General features: G+C 38.4%; 2 long non-coding RNA genes across 27 annotated transcripts in view; one reads left to right on the forward strand and one right to left on the reverse strand.

Annotated features, from left to right (window-relative positions):
- The first annotated feature begins 544 nt into the window (after positions 1-544).
- On the forward strand, positions 545-26,329 carry LOC149129104 (uncharacterized). 20 transcript variants are annotated; one of them, XR_016240474.1, is made up of 7 exons: positions 8,843-9,389; positions 16,285-16,449; positions 18,780-19,847; positions 21,155-21,319; positions 21,984-22,410; positions 22,907-22,978; positions 25,992-26,329. It is a non-coding gene; the product is annotated as an uncharacterized LOC149129104 (long non-coding RNA). The 20 variants fall into 20 exon arrangements; XR_016240479.1 differs by having other exon boundaries at positions 21,984-22,038; XR_016240475.1 differs by having other exon boundaries at positions 21,244-21,319.
- Positions 8,510-26,410, reverse strand: part of LOC149129105 (uncharacterized) — a 57,548-nt gene continuing 39,647 nt past the window's right edge. For 3 of the 7 annotated variants that reach the window (XR_016240495.1, XR_016240493.1, XR_016240491.1), the window contains one exon: positions 25,181-25,628. This is a non-coding gene — a long non-coding RNA (uncharacterized LOC149129105). Of the gene's footprint in view, positions 8,848-11,446; positions 12,259-16,447; positions 18,260-20,347; positions 20,486-25,180; positions 25,629-26,410 lie in introns of those variants that run through there. The other 4 variants (XR_016240492.1, XR_016240494.1, XR_016240498.1 and 1 more) reach the window with 4 other exon arrangements.

Consider the following 26,410-nt stretch of genomic DNA (forward strand, 5'->3'; position numbering starts at 1 on the left):
GAGTGTGTATGTATGTAGACATTATGAACACAGGAGGTGTTTCTTTCTTTTTTTTATAAATCTCCTTTTACAAAACCACTACATTATAGGGATGTCAAAAAACCGACACCGGCCCCTAAGTGATGGCCTTGAAAAATTCTGTTTTAGTCGAATGAATCGAATCCAGCACTTATTTTGGTCTGCTTTGCTGAACTGCTAGATTATAGGAGCATAAACACCAACACCAGTTATCAAGCAGTGATGGGAGACAGACACACAGACATGAGGAGACACACACACACATATATATATTCGATGGGCTTCTTTCAGTTTCCATCCACCAAAACCACTCACAAGGCTTTGGTCGGCTTGAGACTATAGCAGAAGACACTTGCTCAAGGTGGCACGCAGTGAGACTGAACCCAGAACCATGTGGTTGGGAAGCAAGCCTCTTACTACACATAATATATGACAAAGATGGTGGGATAGGCTGGAAGTATAAGGTAAGTGATGACGTATGAACGGTCAAGGGGCCTTGCAAGTAAGACAGACATGTGAGCAGAAGGACAACTAGTGCGTATGACTTTTGCTTTCGGGCTTTCGCTTGGGACAGACATGGTGACCCCGCAAGAGTTCAGGGAAATTGGCGTTAGGTTCTGGCCAGAGGTTAGGTCGGTGTATCCTAAGTGGACAGTATAAATGTTGCGAGAGGACCCATGTGACAGATGAACCAAGCTTTTTAGCCCATTTCACACACCTGCTTATACCCACTGATCCACTGACTTGTACGAGTTAAGGCAGCTGGTGTATATATATATATATATATACAAACATATATGCTGTGTGTAGCATCGTGTGAAAGAGGGAGGCTAGTATATATTATATAAAAAAAACTTTAAGGCGCTGCTCCAGCATGGGTGCAGTCTAATGAATGAAACAAGTAAAAGAAAGAAAGGAACATGAGAAAAAAAACCCCATACATTTCGTACGTATACCTGCGGCTAAAGACACACAGCTAGCTTTACTGATTGAGTGTGACAAGGGACGGATTGATGTCTAGCAAGATATATTTAAACGAAGTCTATGAAAAGCATTCGACAATCCAGAATCGACCCACCCTCTCTGATCGAAGTAACCAAGTCTCGAAGGTAAATTCTTCCATTTATTGTGAGATGATGGGGGGTGGATTGGTTCGCAAAAGTTTTGCTTCGTCTCGACGTTTCCATGGAACCTTTGATTTCTTTGTAGGATGCCAAGAAGATTCCGTCCAGATTCTCTGTTGTCGGCTGAATTCCTGATTGTTGTTTCTAAGTTATTTGGGGATGTAAGGTCGGTGGAGTTGCCTCCCCTTGTCCGTCTCTGGTTTGTGTTCGATAAGCTTGGGTTCATTTCTGTGTATGTTTTTGCTTTATCTTCCTTCAGCAAGGGCTTATCCGATGCCTTTTCTACGATGAACTGTGTTTCGTAGTTAATAAACAAATTGCTTTGTCTTTGCCAGCCTTGTAGCGAGTTTGTTTCTTCAGCTTCACAAGTTGTTTGCCACAGTTTAAAGACACTTTCCAAGCGTTGACCATCTCAATGTTTCTTTAATTCGTTGTAGATTTCCTCATCTATGTTCTTCAATTTTTCTTCATTGCTCAGCGCTCTAAGCTTAAGCAGTTCTATTTCTGTCTTCATGTTTTCCAAGTGTTAGTTTCTCCCATAATTGTCTTTGTTGGTCCTGTTCGTTTGGAATACGTTTAATTTGGAGTTTATGAGGCAGAATTTAACCAGTGTTCATAAATTTCTGCCTTGTGCTTGTTTTTGATGATGTTCCAGAAAGTAACCTTTCTGGCTTTAAGTTTTTCATTCTATATGTGTATAATGCGGTTTTTAATTGATAGTGGAGGGGGATGGGCTTCTATCTTGTGTATCATCTTTAGGTGGATTTTCATTTAAGCAATTATTATGTGGTAAAGAATGAAGAGTGGTGCATAATTTGGACAAATGTTGATTGAGCTGTTGCAGGGATTGTTCTTTCTCTTCTTTTCCTCTTGTGTGGAGCGAGTGAGTTCATCAGTGTTGCTAATCAAAAGTCTCAAATTCGTGTTCATCTCTCTCAGTTCCTTAAGAGTCTCTTCGTCTCAAGAAGATTAAGTTTGTCCAAAGACACCTGGAAAAGGTTTAGTTTTTGAAAGCATTATATTTCGGTTGCCTACTTCCATGAGAGTTACCTTGTCTGTTGGAATACATTTTTAGATTACTGGCGTGTACAATACATGCTCACACATGTATGTATGTATGTATATATATATATATATATATATATATATATATCATCATCATCATCATCATCATCGTTTAACGTCTGCTTTCCATGCTAGCATGGGTTGGACGATTTGACTGAGGACTGGTGAAACCGGATGGCAACACCAGGCTCCAGCCTGATTTGGCAGAGTTTCTACAGCTGGATGCCCTTCCTAACGCCAACCACTCAGAGAGTGTAGTGGGTGCTTTTACGTGTCACCCGCACGAAAACGGCCACGCTCGAAATGGTGTCTTTTATGTGCCACCCGCACAAGCCAGTCCAGGGGCACTGGCAACGATCTCGCTCGAAAATCCTACAGGAGCCAGTCAGGCGGTACTGGCAACGGCCACGCTCAAAATGGTGCATCTCATGTGCCACCCGCACAAGAACCAGTCCAGGGGCACTGGCAACGATCTTACTTGGCTTGCCGGGTCTTCTCACGCACAGCACATTTCCAAAGGTCTCGGTCCGTAGTCATCGCCTCGGTGAGGCCCAATGTACGAAGGTCTTGCCTCACCACCTCAGCCCAGGTCTTCCTGGGCCTACCTCTTCCACGGGTTCCCTCAACTGTTAGGGTGTGGCACTTTTTCACGCAGCTATCCTCCTCCATTCTCACCACATGTCCATACCAGCGCAATCGTCTCTCTTGCACGCCACAACTGATGCTTCTAATGTTCAGCTTTTCTCTCAAGATACTTACACTCTGACGGGTATTCACATTGACATTACACATCCAACGGAGCATACTGGCTTCATTCCTTGCGAGCTTACGTATGTCCTCAGCAGTTACAGCCCATGTTTCACTGCCATGTAGCATGGTTGTTCGTACGCATGCATCATACAGTCTGCCTTTTACTCTGAGTGAGAGTCCCTTTGTCGCCAGCAGGGGTAAGAGCTCTCTAAACTTTGCCCAGGCTATTCTTATTCTAGCAGCTACACTTTCAGCGCACCCACCCCCACTACTAACTTGGTCGCCCAGATAGCGGAAGCTATCGACTACCTCTAGTTTTTCACCCTGGAATGAGATAGAAGTTGTTTCCTGTTTGTTTGCAGTCTTTATTGCACCTGAACATCTGCCACAAACAAAAACTAACTTGCTAGTTAACCTGCCTTTGATGTTGCTGCACCTCTTATGTGTCCATAGCTTGCACCGGGTACATCTTATAGAGTTACTACCTACTCCTTTTCTACATACTGAGCAGGGCCATCTACCTGAAGGGGTTTGTGTTTTATCTACCTTCCTACTTATTAGGCCCTTCAATTCTAGACCTTGCTTCCACACCTGAAACTTCTCCTCTAGTTCTGATAGTGACTCCGCAATTAGGGCAAGGTCATCAGCATAGAGGAGCTCCCAGGGGCAACCTGTCTTGAACTCCTCTGTGATTGCCTGGAGGACTATGGTAAATAATAGGGGGCTGAGGACGGAACCTTGGTGGACCCCTACCTCTACCCGGAATTCATTGCTGTACTCATTTCCAACCCTCACCTTACTGGCAGCATCTCTGTACATGGCTCGCACAGCTCTCACTAACCATTCTTCTATCCCAAGTTTCCTCATTGACCACCAGATAAGGGATCGGGGGACCCTGTCAAAGGCTTTCTCCATGTTAACGAAAGCCAGGTACAGAGGTTTATCCTTAGCTAGGTATTTCTCCTGCAACTGTCTCACTAGAAATAAGGCATCAGTAGTGCTTTTACCTGGCACGAACCCAAACTGCATCTCATTTAATTGATTCGCTCCCTAATTAGTTGGGCTATGACCCTCTCTGTAACTTTCATAACCTGATCTAACAGCTTGATGCCTCTGTAATTATTTGTTTCTAAAGCGTCCCCTTTACCTTTGTAGCAGTTGACTATGATGCTGCTACACCAGTCATTGGGTATGACTCCTTCGTGTATCACCTGGTTCGTAATACGGGTGACTAGGCTATAGCCAACACTGCCAGATATTTTGAGCATCTCTGCAGTGATTCCTGATGGGCCGGGGGCTTTCCCGGTCTTCATACTCTTAATTGCTTTATCTACCCTGGTACTATCAACTCGGATAGCTGGTCCCTCTATTGGGTCGACATACGGCAGGCTCTCTTTCTCCCATTCATTCTCTTTATTAAGCAATCTATCGTAGTGGCATCTCCAGACCTCTTTCTTTGCAGCCTCATTTAGTGCAAGCGTACCATCATCCATGCGAACACATTTCTCTCCTACAACATCACTATTCTCTCTCCTACACTGTCTTGCAACACGAAATACCTCGAGTCTTTGGTCCTCACGGCGCAGAACATTGGCAAATCTTTCCTTATCTGCTTCCCCTCTGGCTAAATAAACCTGTCGCCTAGCCTCCCTTCTGGCACATTGGTACAATTCCCTGCTACCACCGTTCTTCCAGTCCTTCCAAGCCTGTTTCTTTTGTCTAATAGCCCTGTCTACCTCCTTGTTCCACCACCACGTTACTCTGGGTTGGGAGGGGACCTTACACCACCCACAAATCTGGTCGGTGGCTTTCAACAGGTTGTCCCGCAGAAATCTCCAATTGTCTTCCACGTTGTATGATGCTTTTTAGCCCATTTCACACACCTGCTGTAAAGCGGTTGGCATTTGGAAGGGCATCCAGCTGTAGAAACCTTGCCAAATCAATTTGAGCGTGGTGCAGCCTCTTAGCTTGCCAGTCCTCAGTCAAACCGTCCATGGGAAGCAGAATTAAATGATGATGCTTTATTCACAATTTTATAAACTTCTCTCTCACGCTTCCCCTCTTTTTCTCTCTTGTTCTTCACTTTTCCCTTCAACCAATCACATGAAGAAGGCATTACAGTCAGACGAAATAACTAAGGAATAAGACTGAGTTAAAAAGAATTCCACGTTTCACTCCCAGCCTCCCTGACTTCAGCCAATCACATGACAGCCTCACGAATGGGCTGAGTAACGGAGGAAGAAGCAGAATTATTATAAGATTGAATTTTCGTTACCAACCCGGCTGAAACTGGCTCTGGCTCCAACTACAAATGTTGTGTTGTTTTTAGAAGTTCTCAATTAAAATCTCCCACCATACCTTAGTCACGTTCTGTTCCTAAAACTGGCTGAATGATAACTGAGTTATTCAACACAGAGCATCTCGAAATAAATGCACCACTGGGAATGATGTATATTGGCTAATACTGGGTTGGGTACACAAGAAAGTTTTAATATAGAGTTGCACATATTAGTGGATGATCAGTTTGTAATTCTGGATCATTTCCTTGTATCCAGAATAATGTGGCTCCTGGCCTTGCCCGGTTCCATGGTGGTAATGTAAAAAGCATCCTGAACACTATTTATTTATTTACTTATATATTTATTCATTTATTTATTTATGTATTTATTAATTTATATATATATATTTTTTATTTATCTATATTTTTATTTATTTATTTATTTATATATATATATATATATATATTTATTTATATGGTGTGGCTCCTGGCCTTGCCCAGTTGCTCCCAAGATGTCCAGCCGATGCCAGCAGACAAAATGGATGGTAAATGAGGATAGAATTTATCTATTTTGTATTGTTATTTTGTCTTTTTCGGGATTTGTGGTTTTATTGTCTAATCTTTTTTTCTTTTTTTTTTTTTTTCTTTGTCTTTGCAGCTTTTCCACATAGATGTTGGTATCATCATCATCATCATCATCATCGTTTAACGTCCGCTTTCCATGCTAGCATGGGTTGGACGATTTGACTGAGGACTGGTGAAACCGGATGGCAACACCAGGCTCCAGTCTGATTTGGCAGAGTTTCTACAGCTGGATGCCCTTCCTAACGCCAACCACTCAGAGAGTGTAGTGGGTGCTTTTACGTGTCACCTGCACGAAAACGGCCACGCTCGAAATGGTGTCTTTTATGTACCACCCGCACAAGCCAGTCCAGGGGCACTGGCAACGATCTCGCTCGAAAATCCTACAGGAGCCAGTCAGGCGGTACTGGCAACGGCCACGCTCAAAATGGTGCATCTCATGTGCCACCCGCACAAGAACCAGTCCAGGGGCACTGGCAACGATCTTACTTGGCTTGCCGGGTCTTCTCACGCACAGCCCATTTCCAAAGGTCTCGGTCCGTAGTCATCGCCTCGGTGAGGCCCAATGTACGAAGGTCTTGCCTCACCACCTCAGCCCAGGTCTTCCTGGGCCTACCTCTTCCACGGGTTCCCTCAACTGTTAGGGTGTGGCACTTTTTCACGCAGCTATCCTCCTCCATTCTCACCACATGTCCATACCAGCGCAATCGTCTCTCTTGCACGCCACAACTGATGCTTCTAATGTTCAGCTTTTCTCTCAAGATACTTACACTCTGACGGGTATTCACATTGACATTACACATCCAACGGAGCATACTGGCTTCATTCCTTGCGAGCTTACGTATGTCCTCAGCAGTTACAGCCCATGTTTCACTGCCATGTAGCATGGTTGTTCGTACGCATGCGTCATACAGTCTGCCTTTTACTCTGAGTGAGAGTCCCTTTGTCGCCAGCAGGGGTAAGAGCTCTCTAAACTTTGCCCAGGCTATTCTTATTCTAGCAGCTACACTTTCAGCGCACCCACCCCCACTACTAACTTGGTCGCCCAGATAGCGGAAGCTATCGACTACCTCTAGTTTTTCACCCTGGAATGAGATAGAAGTTGTTTCCTGTTTGTTTGCAGTCTTTATTGCACCTGAACATCTGCCACAAACAAAAACTAACTTGCTAGTTAACCTGCCTTTGATGTTGCTGCACCTCTTATGTGTCCATAGCTTGCACCGGGTACATCTTATAGAGTTACTACCTACTCCTTTTCTACATACTGAGCAGGGCCATCTACCTGAAGGGGTTTGTGTTTTATCTACCTTCCTACTTATTAGGCCCTTCAATTCTAGACCTTGCTTCCACACCTGAAACTTCTCCTCTAGTTCTGATAGTGACTCCGCAATTAGGGCAAGGTCATCAGCATAGAGGAGCTCCCAGGGGCAACCTGTCTTGAACTCCTCTGTGATTGCCTGGAGGACTATGGTAAATAATAGGGGGCTGAGGACGGAACCTTGGTGGACCCCTACCTCTACCCGGAATTCATTGCTGTACTCATTTCCAACCCTCACCTTACTGGCAGCATCTCTGTACATGGCTCGCACAGCTCTCACTAACCATTCTTCTATCCCAAGTTTCCTCATTGACCACCAGATAAGGGATCGGGGGACCCTGTCAAAGGCTTTCTCCATGTCAACGAAAGCCAGGTACAGAGGTTTATCCTTAGCTAGGTATTTCTCTTGCAACTGTCTCACTAGAAATAAGGCATCAGTAGTGCTTTTACCTGGCACGAACCCAAACTGCATCTCATCTAAATTGATTCGCTCCCTAATTAGTTGGGCTATGACCCTCTCTGTAACTTTCATAACCTGATCTAACAGCTTGATGCCTCTGTAATTATTTGTATCTAAAGCGTCCCCTTTACCTTTGTAGCAGTTGACTATGATGCTGCTACACCAGTCATAGGGTATGACTCCTTCGTGTATCACCTGGTTCGTAATACGGGTGACTAGGCTATAGCCAACACTGCCAGATATTTTGAGCATCTCTGCAGTGATTCCTGATGGGCCGGGGGGGGGGGTATACATTACATAAATGTGTATGTGCGTGTGTGTGTACAACATGTCCATATACGCATGCATATATACACAGACTGAGAGAAGAAGAAGAGGAGAAGGGGAGTTAGCTGCCTGCTTATATTTGTACTGATGATGTTATTGAAATTACAATAATTATTATTCTTATTAATCTCCCTTCCAACATTCTTGCCTCCTGTTTTCATTTCTTCCTTATTCCTCCTCTTCCTCCCCATCATACCACAACCTCTGACCCCTTGCTGCTTCTCCTTAACCATTTATAGACACGCTCGTGCACATAGACGTCATCTGCCAAATTTCTTTTCTGCTGTGGTGGCGGCAGTGCTGGTGTTGTCCTTTTCTCTCACTATCAGCTTAGTGTAATAATATTTTTCCTTCATAAATGGTAGCTGACCGCACCATACAGTAAGGTTTTAGCAAAGTTGTATTGGAATAATGGGGCTGGGGAGCGGGACATCTTTAAAAATGTGTGTGTGCATGCGTCTTTCTGTAAAAATATATACAAGTTGGGGGGGCCAAAGGTCATGTGCCAAGATTAAGACTCTAATATCTCTATTGCACATTTCAAAAACAACCCATTTATATTTAATTAGAAAGCAAAACAAATTAGCAAATGTCTGTAGCTTTTATTCTTCGTTGCATGAGGAATATCAACTCCCTGTGACAATGTGTGCACAAATTTCTTTGGACTTTTTTTCTTTTTAAAGCCTCTTTCTGACAGAGACATCTCGGTGGTGAGGGGTCCACTTTGCTATGTGTTGGGCACACCGTATTGCATGAACTTCTCGAACAAATTGACCGGCCGTTGTATGCGATGTTGCTTTTTCTCACGATGCTTTTGGTTGGAGATGTCCACAACTGTTCTGTTCTGTTTTGTTGCACCATCGCAACCAGACTGAAAAACAAGTCCAATGTGCTCCGGAATTGTCAAAGACGTGTTTCAGTTTTTCTAAAATGGAGTGAAATAAAATAATAATAATAATGATTTCTTGTTACTCTTATCAAACTCATTGGGCCCCAGGTTAAGCTAAACTCTCCTTATTCTCCCCACCAAAGTGAGGGAGTTTGTGTGTGCTCAATGTTTTCCCATTAGATAGTCTGGTAGGTCTGTTGTCCCTTCATTTAGTTCCTTAGCCATCATAACTGCCCCCGTTTCTCTCTCTCTCTCTCTGCCTCTTCAGTATGTATGTGTTGGGGGAGTCTGTAATGTCGTCATGGTTACTGTTTTTTTTTTTTCGTTTGTTTTTTCACCACCACAGCTTTACTATTAACAATATTTCAGTCGCATTTTTAAATCTGATAATTTCAGGGCAGGAAACTCATGATTGTCACCTCATCCCTCCCTCCCTATTTCTAATATCTTTCTAAATTCTGTTGCTACAACTACTTTGACGACCACCACCACCACCCACAAGTACTGCTACTACTACTACTACTACTGTCATGTCTCTGAATCGGCAGAGCGTCAGACAAAAGGTGCTTTATGGGTAGGTAAGTCTGTTTCCCTTGCTAGCTTTGAATCTGTCAAAATACAGGATGGGCCCAAAGTCACACACTGAGACCCCCCTCTCCCCCATATTTCAAAAACAGCACTTTATGGTTAATTACAACACAAAACTAATTAGGAAATGTCAACATCCTGATTACAAGGGTTCGAAACATTCACCATTTGCAGATTTTTTTATTGTTTGTTGTACAAGGAACAGAATTTCCTGCAGAGATCTTTGCACAGGTAGGGGAGGGGGCAACCATTGGTATTTGTCCTGCACACTGCATGTTGCATGGACTCTTTGCACTAATCAGGCACAGGCTGTGTGGTAAAGAAGCTTGCTTTCCAACCACATGGTTCCTGGTTCAGTCCCACTGTGTGGCACTTTAAATAAGTGTCCACTAAGCCTCGGGCCAACCAAAGTCTTGCGAGTGGATTTGGTTGACAGAAACTGAAAGAAGCCCGTCGTGTGTATATATATATATATATATGTGTGTATGTACATGTGAGTGTATCTGTCTGTCCCTGCCACCATTGTTTGATAGCCGATGGTGTGTTTACGTCCCCCGTAACTTAGCAGTTTGGCAAAAGAGATAGAATAAGTACTAGGCTTAGAAAAAATAATTCCTAGAGTCAATTTGTTCGACTGAGAGGCAGTGCTCCAGCATGGCTGCAGTCATGTGACTGAAACAAATAAAACAATAATCGACCAACAGTGTTTCAATGTTACACAAAATAATAATGATGATTAATAGTAGTATAAGATGTTATATTTTCGTGTGTGACTTTTGGCCCACCCTGTACCCAGAAATATGACCACCACCACAAAAAATAATATTTTTTTTTGCTATTGAAGTATCGAACGGGGTAGACAACTCTAGATATGTTTTGCTCTTATTTGACCTCCGTGAATTACAGCTTGTTTTTGCCAGATGGTAAGATGCATCTGTATACACACACATATACATACATGCTGCTGCATGCAGATAGAGAGATTTGTAAGCCTAATACTTATTCTCTTTTGCCGAAACCACTAAGTTACGGGGACGTAAACACACCAGCATCGATTGTCAAGCGATGGTGGGGGGACAAACACAGACACACAAACACACCTACATATTTTGAGGGAGGGGACTAGTCGATTATGTTGACCCCCTAGCGTTTTAATTACCCTAACCCTTATAGGTTGAAAGGAACAGTCGACATCGGCGGAATTTGAACTCAGAACGTAAAGACGGACTGAACACCGTTAAGCACTTTCTCCGGCGTGCTAACGATTCTGCCTTTAAAAATAATAATAATGTTCGTAATCCTTTCAATTATACGCATGGGCGGGGGCAGTTAATTACATTGACCCCTCAATGTTCGTCTTTTAATTAATAATCGGTCCCAGAAGGATCTTAGAAGCTAAAACACATTCGTCCAGCGAAATAAAGATTCTGATCGCAGAGAAACAAAGGGAAGTAACTCGGAGAAGCCAGAGTAAAATAGAGACGTTACAGATAGATGGCGCTGGTGTTTGTTGTTGGTTTGTCATAGCAATGGCGGTGAAGATGGCGGTAGGAACTCGTTAAAATTACTCTTTTCCTTGTTTCAGTCCTTTTGACTGCGTCCAAGCTGGAGCACCGCCTTTATAGTCGGTCAAATCGACCGCAGGACTTACTCTTTGTAAGCCTGGTACTTATTCTATCGGTCTCTTTTGCCGAAACCGCTAATTTACGTTGACGTAAACACACCAGCATCGGTTGTCAAGCGATGTTGGGAGGTGGGGACAAACAGACACACAAACATACATATATACAACGGGCTTCTTTCAGTTTCCGCCTACCAAATCCACTCCTTACGGTCTTTATTTCTTTCTCTGTCTTATTTCTGTGACCGGTTTCAGTCAGTATTTGTATCCGCCATCACTTGTTTACAACCCCAGGACCAGACATTTTATTTTCTTTTCGATAATTTATTAAGTTTGATTCGTTCGACGAAAACCGTTCACAGGGAACACGTCTGTGGAATACACAGCCACTTAAACATTAATTTCACCGTGCCCCAGTCCACTTACCTGGCAAAAATCACTTACACCTGTAATTCAAAGGGACCGGCCTTGTCACATTGTATTTCTTTGTAAATTACGTGAAGAAGACGTGTCTGCGGAGTACTGAGCCACTTGCATGCTAATTTTCTGTTGATTGAATTGTAATCGATATGTCACTTTCGCTTCATACTGTTTTATTGACCTTGAAAAATAAAGCTGACAAATATATACACATACATTACTAGATTCATAATATATACACACAAGCACATACATTACTAGATTCATAATATATACATACAAGCACATACATTACTAGATTCATAATATATACACATACATACATTACTCGATTCATAATATATACACACACACACACACACACATTACTAGATTCATAATATATACACATACATACATTACTCGATTCATAATATATACACACACACATTACTCCATTCATAATACACACACACCTTACTAGACATATATTACGCTATTCATAATATATACACATACATTACTCGATTCATAACATATACACATACATTACTCGATTCATAATATATACACATACAAACATTACTTGATTCATAATATATACACACACATTACTCGATTCATAATATATACACATACATAGATCACTAGGTTCATAATATACACACATTACTACTTGATTCATAATATATACACATACATTACTAGACATTGTAGACACTAAATTATCATACTTAAATGTTGTAGAAACTAAATATATAGAATATAATCATATTTAGACATTGTAGACACTAAATTATCATACTTAAATGTTGTAGAGACTAAATATATAGAAAGTAATCATATCTAAACATTGTAGACACTAAATTATCATACTTAAATGTTGTAGAAACTAAATATATTGAATGTAATCATATTTAGACATTGTAGACACTAAATTATCATACTTAAATATTGTAGAAACTAAATATATAGAATGTAATCATATTTAAACATTGTAGACACTAAATTATCATACTTGAATGTTGTAGAAACTAAATATATAGAATGTAATCATATTTAAACATTGTAGACACTAAATTATCATACTTGAATGTTGTACAAACTAAATATATAGAATGTAATCATATTTAAACATTGTAGACACTAAATTATCATACTTGAATGTTGTAGAAACTAAATATATAGAATGTAATCATATTTAGACATTGTAGACACTAAATTATCATACTTGAATGTTGTACAAACTAAATATATAGAATGTAATCATATTTAAACATTGTAGACACTAAATTATCATACTTGAATGTTGTGCAAACTAAATATATAGAATGTAATCATATTTAAACATTGTAGACACTAAATTATCATACTTGAATGTTGTAGAAACTAAATATATAGAATGTAATCATATTTAAACATTGTAGACACTAAATTATCATACTTGAATGTTGTACAAACTAAATATATAGAATGTAATCATATTTAAACATTGTAGACACTAAATTATCATACTTGAATGTTGTACAAACTAAATATATAGAATGTAATCATATTTAAACATTGTAGACACTAAATTATCATACTTGAATGTTGTACAAACTAAATATATAGAATGTAATCATATTTAAACATTGTAGACACTAAATTATCATACTTGAATGTTGTACAAACTAAATATATAGAATGTAATCATATTTAAACATTGTAGACACTAAATTATCATACTTGAATGTTGTAGAAACTAAATATATAGAATGTAATCATATTTAAACATTGTAGACACTAAATTATCATACTTGAATGTTGTAGAAACTAAATATATAGAATGTAATCATATTTAAACATTGTAGACACTAAATTGTCATACTTGAATGTTGTAGAAACTAAATATATAGAATGTAATCATATTTAAACATTGTAGACACTAAATTGTCATACTTGAATGTTGTAGAAACTAAATATATAGAATGTAATCATATTTAAACATTGTAGACACTAAATTATCATACTTGAATGTTGTACAAACTAAATATATAGAATGTAATCATATTTAAACATTGTAGACACTAAATTATCATACTTGAATGTTGTAGAAACTAAATATATAGAATGTAATCATATTTAAACATTGTAGACACTAAATTATCATACTTGAATGTTGTACAAACTAAATATATAGAATGTAATCATATTTAAACATTGTAGACACTAAATTATCATACTTGAATGTTGTACAAACTTAATATATAGAATGTAATCATATTTAAACATTGTAGACACTAAATTATCATACTTGAATGTTGTACAAACTAAATATATAGAATGTAATCATATTTAAACATTGTAGACACTAAATTATCATACTTGAATGTTGTACAAACTAAATATATAGAATGTAATCATATTTAAACATTGTAGACACTAAATTATCATACTTGAATGTTGTAGAAACTAAATATATAGAATGTAATCATATTTAAACATTGTAGACACTAAATTATCATACTTGAATGTTGTACAAACTAAATATATAGAATGTAATCATATTTAAACATTGTAGACACTAAATTATCATACTTGAATGTTGTACAAACTAAATATATAGAATGTAATCATATTTAAACATTGTAGACACTAAATTATCATACTTGAATGTTGTACAAACTAAATATATAGAATGTAATCATATTTAAACATTGTAGACACTAAATTATCATACTTGAATGTTGTACAAACTAAATATATAGAATGTAATCATATTTAAACATTGTAGACACTAAATTATCATACTTGAATGTTGTAGAAACTAAAATCATATTTAAACATTGTAAACACTAAATTATCATACTTGAATGTTGTAGAAACTAAATATATAGAATGTAATCATATTTAAACATTGTAGACACTAAATTATCATACTTGAATGTTGTACAAACTAAATATATTGAATGTAATCATATTTAAACATTGTAGACACTAAATTATCATACTTGAATGTTGTAGAAACTAAATATATAGAATGTAATCATATTTAAACATTGTAGACACTAAATTATCATACTTGAATGTTGTAGAAACTAAATATATAGAATGTAATCATATTTAAACATTGTAGACACTAAATTATCATACTTGAATGTTGTAGAAACTAAATATATAGAATGTAATCATATTTAAACATTGTAGACACTAAATTATCATACTTGAATGTTGTAGAAACTAAATATATAGAATGTAATCATATTTAAACATTGTAGACACTAAATTATCATACTTGAATGTTGTACAAACTAAATATATAGAATGTAATCATATTTAAACATTGTAGACACTAAATTATCATACTTGAATGTTGTAGAAACTAAATATATAGAATGTAATCATATTTAAACATTGTAAACACTAAATTATCATACTTGAATGTTGTAGAAACTAAATATATAGAATGTAATCATAGTTAAACATTGTAGACACTAAATTATCATACTTGAATGTTGTACAAACTAAATATATAGAATGTAATCATATTTAAACATTGTAGACACTAAATTATCATACTTAAATGTTGTACAAACTAAATATATAGAATGTAATCATATTTAAACATTGTAGACACTAAATTATCATACTTAAATGTTGTACAAACTAAATATATAGAATGTAATCATATTTAAACATTGTAGACACTAAATTATCATACTTAAATGTTGTACAAACTAAATATATAGAATGTAATCATATCTAAACATTGTAGACACTAAATTATCATACTTAAATATTGTAGAAACTAAATATATAGAATGTAATCATATTTAAACATTGTAGACACTAAATTATCATACTTAAATATTGTAGAAACTAAATATATAGAATGTAATCATATTTAAACATTGTAGACACTAAATTATCATACTTAAATATTGTAGAAACTAAATATATAGAAAGTAATCATATTTAAACATTGTAGACACTAAATTATCATACTTAAATATTGTAGAAACTAAATATATAGAATGTAATCATATTTAAACATTGTAGACACTAAATTATCATACTTAAATGTTGTACAAACTAAATATATAGAATGTAATCATATCTAAACATTGTAGACACTAAATTATCATACTTAAATGTTGTACAAACTAAATATATAGAAAGTAATCATATCTAAACATTGTAGACACTAAATTATCATACTTGAATGTTGTAGAAACTAAATTATCATACTTAAATGATGTATATATATATATATATATATATATATATATATATATATATATATCATATAGGAGTGGCTGTGTGGTAAGAAGCTTGCTTTCCAACCTCATGCTTCCAGGTTCAGTCCCACTGCATGGCACCTTGGGCATGAGTCTTCTGCTATAGCCTTAAGCCGACCAAAGCCTTTGTGAGTGGATTTGGTTGATGGAAACTGAATGAAGCCTGTTGTGTATGTATATATATATATATATATATATGCGTGTCTGTTTGTCCCTCCACCATCGCTTGACAACCGATGCTGGTGTGTTTGCATCCCCGTAACTTAGCGTTTCGGCAAAAGAGACTGATAGAACAAGTACTAGGCTTACAAAGAATAAGTCCTGGGGTCGCTTCGTTCAACTAAAGGTGCTGCTCCAGCAGGGCCACAGTCTAATGAACCAAAACAAATAAAAGATAATATGGTCACAATGAATTGTCTTATGATGAATTTCTCTTCTGGCAAATTTTTCCAGACAGGGGAAGGGAGACATATTAGGGTCTCCCCTGCTGTCCCTTATTCCCACCACCACCTGTCACTTTTATTTATTTGTAAAAAGTACTTTTTGGGGTTTTTTTTTTTTTTTGCTTCTCATTTTTCTTTTCAGTTTCAGTAAAGGAGTTGCCCCACTCCTTGATGGGTTGTCTCCTCAGTCGTCATCATCATCATCAGATGAAGAATCGTTTCCATTGGAAGTAAACCCCATTGGGGCCAGAGGAGAAAAATGAACCTCGTCCCCCCAGAATACGATGAAATACATGACAATCAAATGGTAAGTCAAAAATTTATTGAGAAAAAAATTGTTTGAAAAAAAAATGGATATAATTGTAAATAGACAATAAACGATGAAATTAATTGTAAAGACATAACCACCCTGCAGTGGGGCCAGGGTGGACGTCTCATCCTCATTTGTATAAATTCATTTTTCATATGTTATATGTCCCCACATACTTTGTTTGTCCCCTCTTTGTGGCCCCTTGTGGTTAATAAAAAAGCACAGTGCATTCTGTCAACACCCCAAATGTAAAATTCTTCCCTGAAGACAGAGGCTGGTGTTACCCAATGATGGAATCAAGTTACAATCATTATTTTGGACCACCAAGCCCCTCCTCCACAAACAACTGCTGGATTCTCAAAGCTCTTAGTCAACCCCTTTAATTCCTGATACCATTTATATTCTGTGTAAGTCGGACCTTTTTATCTGCATACATGTGTATATTTTTTGTATACCAACATGTCTAACTTGCTTCTCCTTACATTTACTCCTCTTCCTGCTCAAGTTGAAATCTCTTGAACACTATGAAGTGTATTCTATGTTGAGACTACCTGTCTCTAATCTATAAACTACATACATATGTATAGGTGCAGGAGTGGCTGTGTGGTACTTAGCCTGCTGACCAACCACATGGTCCTGGGTTCAGTCCCACTGCATGCCACCTTGGGCAAGTGTCTTCTACTATAGCCCTCGGCCAACCAAAGCCTGGTGAGTGGATTTGGTTGACGGACACTGAAAAAAGCCTGTGGAGTTTGTATGTGTATATATATATATATATATATATTTTTTTTATTTTAGTTGAAGAGCGTAGGCTCGAAACGTCAAAGTCTTTCTCTATTGCCGAGCGTTTATCCTGCATTTGAGAATAAAATTATTTCCTTATTTGTATCTTATATAGATTTTGAATTTCTTCCTGTAATAATAATATTGTATATGTCTTGAAATGTTTGCCTTGCCTTAATGTTTAGTGTCCGGTTTAAAAGTTATGTATCCGATGCATTGGAAATCTGCAATGAGTCCATAAATACCGTCCCGGCTATAACCCCTGGAGCCCTAGTAATCCGTTACAGTACTTATCTAGTGTACCTAATCATTTAAATCACCTGTAAACTAAACCCCCATACTTTTTGTGAATCACCATCATCGTCGTTTAACGTCCGCTTTCCATGCTAGCATGGGTTGGACGATTTGACTGAGGACTGGTGAAACCAGATGGCTACACCAGGCTCCATATCTTCGAAACGTCTAGTTAGAATAGAGGCAGCTGACGAAGGAATAATTCCAAGTGGCTTTCTGTTTTCTTATGTGTTCGTTCCGTTGTCTGTAGTTCATTGTTCTAACGTCCTGTACCCTGATATGCATCTCTATACACATGTAAATGTGAGTATGTACATATATGTGTGTATACATGCATATATATCCTTTGTATTATTATATATATATATGTAAAATACAAAAAAGGGACAAGAACGCAAAACATCCAGAGAGATGATACAAAGAAATCAAGGATGGGTCATTCGGAGTTTTCTTTCCTCAGTCGAGTTCCAGATTCTCTTTGCATCTGTGTTTGTCCTCCGCCACCACTTCACAGCCGGTGTTGGTGTGTTTATGGCCCCATCACTTAGTGGTTTGGCAGAAGAAAACTGATAGAATAAGAACTGAACTTTAAAAATAAAACACTGCCAGGTTTGACTTGAATGGTTCAACCTTTGAATGTGGTGCTCCAGCATGGCTGCAGCCAAGCATTTTGTCCAGGGTGCTAGAAATGTTGCCAGGTCACTGAACTGAGGCCAAATGGTGAAGATTACTGTAATTATAATTAACGGAAACATTTTAATTAATTTAAAGTACACAGTGATGAAACAGAAAGATTCATTTCATTAATTAATTGTATTCTTTAATTAATTATTGTTATTTCACCCCAGGTCAGTCCTGATCCAGGCAGACCTACGATTAAACATGTTCCAGTCGTGACCACCCCACCTTATATTCAGGCATAGTGTATCTAGAACTACATTATCTAATGTACAGCGTAGCAGTTAGTATTAGTGGCTGTAGTCGTTCTTTAGCCCTAGGTCACTCCTGATCCAGTCAGACGTTCCAGTTGTGACCATCCCATCTTTTACTCACACACAACCTATAATAATAATATTGTTACTCATTAAATTATTTAATGTTTGTTTAAATCTTAATTAAGGAAATTACTGAACATATATTTTAATTAAATCAATTAAGAGTAATTAGCCGAAAGTAAGACTGCAATTCCACGAACAGGCATCTCCGGACACTTAGAAATCTATATTTCTTTTATCTTTCACTTGTTTTAGGCACGAGCCCGTGGCCATGCTGGAGTACCACCTTGAAGAATTCTACAACCAAATGAATCAACCTCAGGAATTTTTTCTTTTAATCTTACATCATTTGACAGAAACCATTATGGGGTCAGTTGGCCCCATAATAGGTCTGTGCGGTCATCTGACAGGGACAGTTTCTTTAATTAATTTATACGAATTGTATGCATGTTTGTAATGGTTAGATGGGGGTGGGGAGCGCTAGGAATGTGGCTTGTGGGGGTAGAACGCCTAAAATGTTGGACTAGTTGGTTACATGGACTCCAGTGGTCAACTGGCACCTATTTTATCGACCCCCGAAAGAACGAGAGGCCTCTGGAAATTGAACTCGAAACATAAAGACAAACGAACGGCTGCCAAACATTTCGCCCACACGTGCTAACGACTCAGCCAGCTCCCTTTGCTTGTTTCACTCATTTGACTGCGGCCATGCTGGAGCACCGCCTTTATAGTCGAGTAAACCGACCCCAGGACTTATTCTTTGTAAGCCTAATACTTATTCTCTTTTGCCGAAACCACTAAGTTACGGGGACGTAAACACACCAGCATCGATTGTCAAGCGATGGTGGGGGGACAAACACAGACACACAAACACACCTACATATTTTGAGGGAGGGGACTAGTCGATTATGTTGACCCCCTAGCGTTTTAATTACCCTAACCCTTATAGGTTGAAAGGAACAGTCGACATCGGCGGAATTTGAACTCAGAACGTAAAGACGGACTGAACACCGTTAAGCACTTTCTCCGGCGTGCTAACGATTCTGCCTTTAAAAATAATAATAATGTTCGTAATCCTTTCAATTATACGCATGGGCGGGGGCAGTTAATTACATTGACCCCTCAATGTTCGTCTTTTAATTAATAATCGGTCCCAGAAGGATCTTAGAAGCTAAAACACATTCGTCCAGCGAAATAAAGATTCTGATCGCAGAGAAACAAAGGGAAGTAACTCGGAGAAGCCAGAGTAAAATAGAGACGTTACAGATAGATGGCGCTGGTGTTTGTTGTTGGTTTGTCATAGCAATGGCGGTGAAGATGGCGGTAGGAACTCGTTAAAATTACTCTTTTCCTTGTTTCAGTCCTTTTGACTGCGTCCAAGCTGGAGCACCGCCTTTATAGTCGGTCAAATCGACCGCAGGACTTACTCTTTGTAAGCCTGGTACTTATTCTATCGGTCTCTTTTGCCGAAACCGCTAATTTACGTTGACGTAAACACACCAGCATCGGTTGTCAAGCGATGTTGGGAGGTGGGGACAAACAGACACACAAACATACATATATACAACGGGCTTCTTTCAGTTTCCGCCTACCAAATCCACTCCTTACGGTCTTTATTTCTTTCTCTGTCTTATTTCTGTGACCGGTTTCAGTCAGTATTTGTATCCGCCATCACTTGTTTACAACCCCAGGACCAGACATTTTATTTTCTTTTCGATAATTTATTAAGTTTGATTCGTTCGACGAAAACCGTTCACAGGGAACACGTCTGTGGAATGCACAGCCACTTAAACATTAATTTCACCGTGCCCCAGTCCACTTACCTGGCAAAAATCACTTACACCTGTAATTCAAAGGGACCGGCCTTGTCACATTGTATTTCTTTGTAAATTACGTGAAGAAGACGTGTCTGCGGAGTACTGAGCCACTTGCATGCTAATTTTCTGTTGATTGAATTGTAATCGATATGTCACTTTCGCTTCATACTGTTTTATTGACCTTGAAAAATAAAGCTGACAAATATATACACATACATTACTAGATTCATAATATATACACACAAGCACATACATTACTAGATTCATAATATATACACATACATTACTAGATTCATAATATATACACACAAGTACATACATTACTCGATTCATAATATATACACATACATTACTCGATTCATAATATATACACACACACACACACATTACTTGATTCATAATATATACACACACATTATTCGATTCATAATATATACACATACATTACTCGATTCATAATATATACACACAAGCACATACATTACTAGATTCATAATATATACATACATAACTCGATTCATAATATATGCACACACGTTACTCGATTCATAATATGTACACACACCTTACTAGATTCATAATATATACACATACATCCATTACTCCATTCATAACATATACACACACATTACTCGATTCATAATATATACACACACATAGATCACTAGGTTCATAATATACACACATACATTACTCGATTCATAATATATACACATATATTACGCTATTCATAATATATACACATACATTACTCGATTCATAATATATACACAGACATTATAGACACTAAATTATCATACTTAAATGTTGTAGAAACTTGAAAAATAAAGCTGACAAAGCCAGGATTCGAAATCACAAAGTAGATATAGTTTTACTTTATTTATCTCTTGACCACCAAACAGAATGGAAAATGCAGAGAGTTACCTCCCTTGAAACCAACGCGACAAGATCCAATTGTTCCCTAAGCATTTCCAAAATGTAATATTTATTTAATTATCGTAATTAAAAATATTATTTAATTACCTGGAAATAATAATAAAAAATGTGTAGGAAACCCGGTGTCTTTCCGATAACCAGAAAATCGAAAAATACGGGAGGAGTATGTTTAAAAAACAAAAAAAATGACGCCATTATAAGGCCCCCCCCCCCCTTAAAAATTTTTCCGGGTTTTGACACTTTAGCGACATCAAATCTCGAAAAATCTTCTGGGGAACCGATGTCGCTAAAGTGTCAAAACTTAGAAAATTTTGACACTTTAGCGACATCGATTCCCCAGATTTCCTCCAGAAAATTTTCGAGATTTGATGTCGCTAAAGTGTCAAAACCCGGAAAAATTTTTAAAGGAGGGGGGCCTTATAATGGTGTCGTTTTTTTTGTTTTTAGCTACTCCTCACCTATTGGTTATACTATAAACATTATCGATTTGACATTATTACCTTCCGCGCGTCCCACGATGGGATTTTCTGGATTAAGACTTGTTTTCTTCTTCCTGTTGCAGTCGATTCTTCTTCTTTGCATAATTTTTGTGGTTTTTATTTTATTTATTCAACAAAAGACATCTTTAAATGATTTTTTTTATTCGAGAAAAACATATTTTCGATGATAAAAAAGACTATGTAGACATTCTTTTATTTGTTTTCAGTCAATTGACTGCAGCCATGTCAGTCAAACCAATTCGACCCCAGGACATACACTTTGTAAGTCTAGTACCGTCTCTTTTTGCTAAACATACCAACATTGGTTGCCAAGCGATGGTGGAGAGACAAACATACACATAGATACGACAGGCTTCCTCCAGGCCTTGATTGGCCTGAGGCTATAAGTAGAAGACACTTTCCCATCGCTTGACAACCAATGTTGGTGTGTTTACGTCCCCCATAACTTAGCAGTTTAACAAGAGACCAATAGAATAATAAGTACTAGGCTTCAGAAGTCCCAGGGTTGATTTGCTCCAACATGGCCACAGTCAAAATAATTCACTACAGCTAGAATCCTTTTGTCCAAAGACGAAAGGGATCAGGACCACACAGCAGGTGGACCCACCAGTCAAATAAAAAAAGACAAACACTGTAAGTGGGAGGGTCAATACTTTTTTTTTTTTCCCTCTCAAAATAGAGTTGAAATTGAAATGATGAAGGAAGAGGTATGTATACATGATAGAAGGGGGGAGTGATTGGCATGGAGTGGATGGGAGGAAGAAGAAAAAGGACCCTTGACCACTAGTTGCTTCTGCTGTCACCTTCCATCAACCACTTACTAAGGTGCACTTAGACATCCACTAACCCAAACTGCTGTTACTACCACCACAACCAGTTACTATGGTAATGATCCAAGTTGTTAATGGCTACAACAGCTTCTGCTGTGCTTCACACTACTCCCACCACAACTACTAACCTCTCCCTCGCTAGATATAGTGACCAATCAACCCTTCCGTTCTAATTGCTTTGAATAAAGAATGAAAAAAAAAAACAATAGATTAAAATGCTAGATATTCCCCTCTAAGACGAGATGGCCATGGTTGGAACACTGCCCCAGAGTTAAAACTACCACTGACTTTTATTACAGAAGTTACATCCATAACGAGAGAAGAAGTAATTAAGTATGAAGGTTCATTTGAAGAGAACGAACCCAACAAAGGTAAATTAAATGAGAAAGAAGGTTTAGAAATTAAAATAAATTGCAATAGTGGGGGGACAACCTTGGATAGGTTTCAGTGTTATTGACCTCCTCAAGCAACCAGACAATAACTAAGATCACACAAGATTTATACATATACATTTAGATATATATATACACACAAAACGGGGTCTCTTCCTGCCAAGGGTTCCAGATGAGACTACTTCACGGCAGGTGAGAGCAGCAGTGATCAGACTCTCTCATGTTCCAAATAATAGTGTAGCACAGGCAACGGTGGTGCCCCAGCATGACCACAGCTTTAAATATGTTTAAAGACTAGAGATATACATGTGCAATGAAGTATGTGTGCACAGAATTTATATATCTCGCACCATGCACACACAATGTAATTCCGTGTGCACTCAAATCTCTATCTGCATGCAGCAGCATGTATGTATATGTGTGTGTATACAGATGCATCTTACCATCTGGCAAAAACAAGCTGTAATTCACGGAGGTCAAATAAGAGCAAAACATATCTAGAGTTGTCTACCCCGTTCGATACTTCAATAGCAAAAAAAATTATTATTTTTTGTGGTGGTGGTCATATTTCTGGGTACAGGGTGGGCCAAAAGTCACACACGAAAATATAACATCTTATACTACTATTAATCATCATTATTATTTTGTGTAACATTGAAACACTGTTGGTCGATTATTGTTTTATTTGTTTCAGTCACATGACTGCAGCCATGCTGGAGCACTGCCTCTCAGTCGAACAAATTGACTCTAGGAATTATTTTTTCTAAGCCTAGTACTTATTCTATCTCTTTTGCCAAACTGCTAAGTTACGGGGGACGTAAACACACCATCGGCTATCAAACAATGGTGGCAGGGACAGACGGACACACTCACATGTACATACACACACATATATATATATACACACGACGGGCTTCTTTCAGTTTCTGTCAACCAAATCCACTCGCAAGGCTTTGGTTGGCCCGAGGCTTAGTGGACACTTATTTAAAGTGCCACACAGTGGGACTGAACCAGGAACCATGTGGTTGGAAAGCAAGCTTCTTTACCACACAGCCTGCGCCTGATTAGTGCAAAGAGTCCATGCAACATGCAGGACAAATACCAATGGTTGCCCCCTCCCCTACCTGTGCAAAGATCTCTGCAGGAAATTCTGTTCCTTGTACAACAAACAATAAAAAAATCTGCAAATGGTGAATGTTTCGAACCCTTGTAATCAGGATGTTGACATTTCCTAATTAGTTTTGTGTTGTAATTAACCATAAAGTGCTGTTTTTGAAATATGGGGGAGAGGGGGGTCTCAGTGTGTGACTTTGGGCCCATCCTGTATTTTGACAGATTCAAAGCTAGCAAGGGAAACAGACTTACCTACCCATAAAGCACCTTTTGTCTGACGCTCTGCCGATTCAGAGACATGACAGTAGTAGTAGTAGTAGTAGCAGTACTTGTGGGTGGTGGTGGTGGTCGTCAAAGTAGTTGTAGCAACAGAATTTAGAAAGATATTAGAAATAAGGAGGGAGGGAGGGATGAGGTGACAATCATGAGTTTCCTGCCCTGAAATTATCAGATTTAAAAATGCGACTGAAATATTGTTAATAGTAAAGCTGTGGTGGTGAAAAAACAAACGAAAAAAAAAAACAGTAACCATGACGACATTACAGACTCCCCCAACACATACATACTGAAGAGGCAGAGAGAGAGAGAGAGAGAGAAACGGGGGCAGTTATGATGGCTAAGGAACTAAATGAAGGGACAACAGACCTACCAGACTATCTAATGGGAAAACATTGAGCACACACAAACTGCCTCTCAGTCGAACAAATTGACTCTAGGAATTATTTTTTCTAAGCCTAGTACTTATTCTATCTCTTTTGCCAAACTGCTAAGTTACGGGGGACGTAAACACACCATCGGCTATCAAACAATGGTGGCAGGGACAGACGGACACACTCACATGTACATACACACACATATATATATATACACACGACGGGCTTCTTTCAGTTTCTGTCAACCAAATCCACTCGCAAGGCTTTGGTTGGCCCGAGGCTTAGTGGACACTTATTTAAAGTGCCACACAGTGGGACTGAACCAGGAACCATGTGGTTGGAAAGCAAGCTTCTTTACCACACAGCCTGCGCCTGATTAGTGCAAAGAGTCCATGCAACATGCAGGACAAATACCAATGGTTGCCCCCTCCCCTACCTGTGCAAAGATCTCTGCAGGAAATTCTGTTCCTTGTACAACAAACAATAAAAAAATCTGCAAATGGTGAATGTTTCGAACCCTTGTAATCAGGATGTTGACATTTCCTAATTAGTTTTGTGTTGTAATTAACCATAAAGTGCTGTTTTTGAAATATGGGGGAGAGGGGGGTCTCAGTGTGTGACTTTGGGCCCATCCTGTATTTTGACAGATTCAAAGCTAGCAAGGGAAACAGACTTACCTACCCATAAAGCACCTTTTGTCTGACGCTCTGCCGATTCAGAGACATGACAGTAGTAGTAGTAGTAGTAGCAGTACTTGTGGGTGGTGGTGGTGGTCGTCAAAGTAGTTGTAGCAACAGAATTTAGAAAGATATTAGAAATAAGGAGGGAGGGAGGGATGAGGTGACAATCATGAGTTTCCTGCCCTGAAATTATCAGATTTAAAAATGCGACTGAAATATTGTTAATAGTAAAGCTGTGGTGGTGAAAAAACAAACGAAAAAAAAAAACAGTAACCATGACGACATTACAGACTCCCCCAACACATACATACTGAAGAGGCAGAGAGAGAGAGAGAGAGAGAAACGGGGGCAGTTATGATGGCTAAGGAACTAAATGAAGGGACAACAGACCTACCAGACTATCTAATGGGAAAACATTGAGCACACACAAACTCCCTCACTTTGGTGGGGAGAATAAGGAGAGTTTAGCTTAACCTGGGGCCCAATGAGTTTGATAAGAGTAACAAGAAATCATTATTATTATTATTTTATTTCACTCCATTTTAGAAAAACTGAAACGCGTCTTTGACAATTCCGGAGCACATTGGACTTGTTTTTCAGTCTGGTTGCGATGGTGCAACAAAACAGAACAGAACAGTTGTGGACATCTCCAACCAAAAGCATCGTGAGAAAAAGCAACATCGCATACAACGGCCGGTCAATTTGTTCGAGAAGTTCATGCAATACGGTGTGCCCAACACATAGCAAAGTGGACCCCTCACCACCGAGATGTCTCTGTCAGAAAGAGGCTTTAAAAAGAAAAAAAGTCCAAAGAAATTTGTGCACACATTGTCACAGGGAGTTGATATTCCTCATGCAACGAAGAATAAAAGCTACAGACATTTGCTAATTTGTTTTGCTTTCTAATTAAATATAAATGGGTTGTTTTTGAAATGTGCAATAGAGATATTAGAGTCTTAATCTTG

Source organism: Octopus bimaculoides, unplaced genomic scaffold (genome assembly GCF_046866305.1).
Source record: "Octopus bimaculoides isolate indiv1 unplaced genomic scaffold, ASM4686630v1 contig155, whole genome shotgun sequence".
Classification (NCBI taxonomy): domain Eukaryota; kingdom Metazoa; phylum Mollusca; class Cephalopoda; order Octopoda; family Octopodidae; genus Octopus; species Octopus bimaculoides.